General features: G+C 41.7%; 1 pseudogene; it reads left to right on the forward strand.

Annotated features, from left to right (window-relative positions):
* The first annotated feature begins 465 nt into the window (after positions 1 to 465).
* On the forward strand, positions 466 to 4,771 carry LOC114009524 (40S ribosomal protein S17-like; annotated as a pseudogene).
* Positions 4,772 to 5,889: the final 1,118 nt, after the last annotated feature.

The following is a 5,889-nucleotide window of genomic DNA, read 5'->3' on the forward strand; positions in this document are numbered from 1 at the left end:
GAAATTTGGAAATTTCTAGGGAACCATGAATAACCAAAATGATCCTGAAAAAAAAAAATGCTGGAAGATTCACATTATTGATTTCCAGACTTACTACAAAACCGTGTTGGAACCAGCAGATGGTATAATGCTTACATCACTGGGCTTCCACGTGGTTGACTGCAGTTTGAGTCCCAGACTGAGCAGCTTCAAAGTCATGCCAGCTGAGTGTGCATGTGTGCCCAAAATCCTGAGAGGAGAATGGAGGAGAAAGGATTGCAGCGTGGACATCCCCCCGGGAGATGATTTCTTGTTTTCTGTCTGTCTCTCAGGTTAGCTGACACACCATACAGAAAAATCTCTCTTAAAAAAATTTTGTAGTACTGGTACAAAGACAGATAGCTAGACCAATGGAATAGAATAGAGTGTTCAGTAACAAACCCTTGCACATATGATAAATTGATTGTGAATAGTCAAGAACATTCAATGGGTAAAATGCAGCATTTTCAACAAATGGGACTGGAAAACCGAATAACTTTGTGGTTAGAACATTATCTAACACTATATATAAAATTTAACTCAAAATACACTAAATGTAAAACCTGAAACTATTGGATTTGACAATGATTATTTGGATATAACACCAGAGGTACAGGCAGCAAAAGAAAAAATGGACTTTGTGAAAGTTTACTTCATAAGAATTTTTTTCTTGTTTTTAGATTTTTTGCCATAGAGTGCATGCACTCACTGGAGAGAGACAGAGACAGATAGAGGAAAAGTGTAAAATCACCCCTCTCGACACAATCCCTTTTCCATTTTCCTCTTGAGATTTTGGGGGCACACGCACCAGTGTAAAACCAGTGTGATTTTCAAGCTGCCAGGTCCAGTACTCAAACCATGGTTAGCCATGTGGGAGTCCAGCACTTTAACCATCATACCACATGCTGGCTTCACTTCATGAGAATTTTTTAAATTCTTGCATCAAAATATGCTGTTAATGGAGAAAAAATGCAATCTACAGATTGGGAGAATATTTGTAACTCATATATATGATAAGGGATTAATATTCAGAATATATAGAGAACTCCTAATCAGAATAAAAAAGCAAACTCAATTCAAAAATAGGCAAAGGATTTGAATAGATATTTTTTTTCAAAGAAGAGATACTAAAGGTTAATAAGTACATGAAAAAATGCTCAACTCACTAATCATCAGAAAAATGCAAATCAAATCTACAAAAACTCTTTCACCACAGACCCACTGTGGGGCTGCATTTACGCCAAAACCATGAAGAAGGTGATCCAGGTCATCATTGAGAAGTACTACATATGTCTGGGCAGTGGTTTCCACATGAACAGTCACATGTACAAGGAAATCACTATCAGTGACAGCAAAAGTCTCTGCTACAAAGTAGTAGGCTAAGTAACACATCTGATGAAGTGGATTCAGAGAGGCCAGGTGAGAGATATCTCCATCAAGCTGCAGCAAGAGAAGAGAGAAAAGAGAAAGAATTGTGTTCCTGAGCTCTCAGCTTTAGATCAGGAGATCATTGAAGTAATTCCTGACACTAAGGAAATGCTGAAGCTTTTGGACTTTGGCAGTCTGTCCAACCTGCAGGTCACTCAGCCTACAGTTGGGATGAATTTCCAAACACCATGTCACAATCTATCCCAGGTTTCAGACATCTTTTTGCAATGCTGTAATATTTTTAATAAATTTAGAACAAAAATGTACACACACATACAAAGAAATATCATCTCACACTCATTAGGATGACCCTACTAAACAAACAAACAAACAAAAACATAGCACATATTGGTGAGGATGTAGAGAAATTGGAACACTCGTGTAGGCCAAGTGACTGAAATACTAGCTTACTGGAAGGCTGGGTCAGAGGACCACAATGACAAGATCCTGTCAATAAAATCTCTCTATATATATATTTCTGTCCAACTCTCTTTCTCTCTCTTATCATCCTCTCTCTCTATTTTCTAAAAAAAAAAAAAAAAAAAAAAAAAAAAAGAAGTAAACATATAAATATAGGGTCAGCTAGTGGTGTGGTGGTCAAGGTTGCTGGAACCCACGTGGCCAACAGTGTGGCTCGAATCCTGGACCCAGCAACTTGAAAAACATGCTAGGCATGTGTCCATGCATGTCTAAAACTCCAAGAGGGGAATGGAGAAGGAATTGCAGTATGGCCATCCCCCTGGAGGTGGTTTCTTGCTTTCTCTCTCTCTCAAATGCATGCATCCTATAGCAATAAATAAATAAATAAATAAATAAATAAATAAATAAATAAATAAATAAATAAAAATAAAGACAATGTCTCATCAAATAAAGAATATTGATAAAAAGATAAAAATTTATTTGAAAAGGGAAATTTAAAGTTCAAAGGTACAATAACCAAAATGAAAATTTATTAGAAGGGCACAACAGAAGGTTTAAACTCAAAAACAAATCAGAGAATTAGAGTGACAGAGATTATACAATTCAAGAGACAAAATGCAGTGAAGAAAAATGAACAGTGCCTCAGAGAAATATGGGACATCTTTAAGCCCACTAATATATATGAATTGCAAGTATTAGAAAAGAAGAAAGAGAATGGAGCCAATAAAAGAAACAATGGCTGAAAATTTTCTAAATTTGTTGAAAAACATTCATCTATACCCAGGAAGCTCAATGAACTCTAAGCAGAATAAATGCAGATATCTAAATCCAGACACATTATAGGAAGCATGCTGAAGATCAAAGACAGAGTAAAGCTCAAAAGAAGCAAGAGTAAAATGACTCATTATGTGCATGGGAAGCCCAGTAAGACTAACAGCTAACTTTTCAACTAAATCAATGATGGCCAGAAGGCAGTGGAATGACACATTAAAATAGTAAAAGACAAAACTGTCAGCCAAGAATCTTTTTTGTTTGTTTATTCATTTATTTCTTATGTGAGAGAGAGAGAGGTTCTCCAACAGGTCTTTTTGTCACAATCCACCCCATGTTTCAGACAGCCTAAATATTACAGGCATGCACACACAAGACAAGGAATGCCCATGGCTGCATGGAGCTGCGAGAGGCAAGGAAGGACCCTGCTCCACAGCTTTCAAAGGGAGCATGACCCTGAGAACACTTTGATTTGGGACTTCTAACCTCCAGAATCTCAAGGGATTCTATTTCTGTTGTTTGAGCCACTCTGGTGGTGGCACTATCTTAGGGGAGCCCTAGGAAACCACAGCACAGGGAAACCAGTGGGTGGCTATTACAGGGGTCCAAACAAAGGATGCAGTTCTCAGGGCGGCAGCGAGGCAGCTCTGTTCCTGAGGGATTGAAGGCAGAGTTAATATACATTCAGGTGGGGGGGGGCCCAAATTGGAATTATTTGATTATGAACATGTTCAAGGAACATTTTCAGGGAACTCTATGACCAAAGAGAAGTCTTTAGATTCTGAATGTCAAAGGGAAGAGACAAATCCATGGAGTCTAGCAGTTATGGGGAGCTGGAGAATGCCCTGAAGAATAAACAAGATGGGGTAATCAGTGTCCAAAAAATCTTGCCTGTGTGCCTGTGGGGCAGCAGTAAGGAACTGGTTGGGGGCTGGAGGGGGTGCGGTGGTAAAACACGACACTCTGCAAGGCAGTCCTCCATGGGAAGGCTCCTCGTGGGGAAGACCTCTCTGAGTACACTGGGCACGCGTGTGCTCATGATCGGGATCAGCTGATTCTAAGGGTGCATTGTGGCATTCAGACTCTGTTAAAGAGGTTGCTCTCTCTCTTGCTTGCTCATGGAAGAATAACTTTAAAATAAATCACTAAACAGCTGGTTCCATGGTGCAGGGTAATAATGCTGTTCAAGAGAAGCCAAATCCCACACTGCAACTGCAGTTCAAATTCCTGACCCGGTTGGCTTGAAATATTCTGGGCATAAGCAGGATGCCACAGAGCCCACAAGTTAGAGGATGGGAGGGAGGTGACTGTGGGGGGGCTAGACTGTCGAGGGTGCTCGTCTCTCTCATAAATGCACACACACTCTACCATAGATAAAGAAAAAAATTGGTTAGGCAGCAACACATTTAAACAAGTTCTCCAATTAGCCACAGGTATATCTCTATGTGAGTTGTGCTATAAGCCTTGAGAATATTCACGAGTTATACTAGAAAGTAGTTGCAAGGAGTTGTAACTGTGGGTGTGGTTATTGTCTAAGCCAGCCACCATCCGTGTGTATGAGAGGCAGAGCAGGGGTATCAGAAAGTGAGTGTCACCCTCATGGGCACCATGACGGCCATGCCTCATTTTACTCTTGTGAAGGTAGTCCTTGACCACAATGGAGACATTTCATTTAAAAGAGCTCAAGCAGATCCTGCTTCTCTGTAGTAGCTCCAGTGATGCAAAGTCAACAGCTATGCACCAGACCCAGCAATTGTGAGGCCTGGGAGGCCTGAGAAATTCACTGGATTCCTTTCTCTCGGTAGTGGTGTAGGTATGGAGGGTTTTGCTTAGGCAGCCTGTCAATTATTGAGCATTTGCTACATGCTAATGTTATACAGCTCCTTTAAGAACAGTTACCTAATTTATTGCTAATCACAATCCTGCTAGGAGGGTAACATTGCCCTGATTTTACAAATGATAAAACCTAGGCTCAAAGTTAAAGAACCTGCCTAGGATCACACAGTAGCAGCAGAAGACTTCAAACCCAAAGCTACTTGGCTGAAAGCCTTGGAGCTTCCCATCATGTCATGCGATGTGATCTCTCTTGAAGACCATGGACCAGGGACTTCAGCAGCAGCTGGCCCTGGTCTAGTGAGAGGTGTACTATGTCCCCATGAGCTCCTGTGGGCTGGAATGTCTTTGGTTCTTTCTGCATACCTCCAGGGCCTGCGTCCATGCCTTGCATGGAGTAGGCACACTGTTCGCCTTTGCTAACATCACTGATGATAGAGTGTGGGAGAAGTTTGCAAAAGGAATGAGGCTCCAACAAAAAGAGCTGAATAGCAAATTTGCCTGGGGCAGCCCCACCAGCCCTCACTCTCCCATTCACTTTCCTTTAACATTTATTGCAAAGTATTAAACAACTTCAGCAACTTGGGCTTTTCCAAATGCTTTAACAAGCATGCCAGTGTGTGTGCCAGCACTTCACTTTTTTGCATTGACCCCCTCGCTTCAATACCATTATTACTGCTGAAGCTGCCAAGGTGTTTTGGCTCTGAGCACTAATGGACACTGGGCAGCTGAGCCTCAGAGCATCAGCAAAAATGCTTTCTGGAGCACAGCTGGGTACCAGTGTCCAGCCCCCTCCATCCTCTGACCCGAGGCTCTATTTTATCTGCTGTGTGCCCTAGAATCTTGATTTCACATTCTGAGCTCAGTCTCTTGGACTTGCAAAATTTTGTGCATCATTCTCTAAGTTTCTGGCCTTCCTACAGAACCCCACTTGCTCAGACCAACAGGTCTCCCCTTTGCCAGCCAACTGCCCAAGGCCAAGCTGTCACCCCACTCTTCACTCGTGTGTACCTATTTCGCACTTTCAGACACATTTTGGTGGATAGGGGAAAAAAATAACAGGGCAAGCTGGTAATGTGGTGATTAAGGCAACTGGATCCCATGTGGTCAACTGATCAGTGCTAGTCCTGGACCCAGCAGCTTGGAAAACACACTTGGTGAGTGTGTGTGTGTGTGTGTGTGTGTGTGTGTGTGCGTGTGCCCAAAACCCCTGAGAGGAGAAAGGAGGGTAGAAGAAATTGCGGTGTAGTCATCCCTGGGTGGGGGCGGGGGTTTGCTTTCTTACTCCCCCAACCCACCTCTCTCACAAATACACACCCTATGGTGAAATTTTTAAAGAGTTATTTATTTAATTTTATTTATTCATTCACTTTTTCTTTTTTTTTTTTAATTTGACGAGAGAGAGAGAGAAAGTAAGAC

The sequence above is a fragment of the Tupaia chinensis genome, unplaced genomic scaffold (genome assembly GCF_000334495.1).
Source record: "Tupaia chinensis unplaced genomic scaffold, TupChi_1.0 Scaffold000549_1, whole genome shotgun sequence".
NCBI lineage: Eukaryota > Metazoa > Chordata > Mammalia > Scandentia > Tupaiidae > Tupaia > Tupaia belangeri.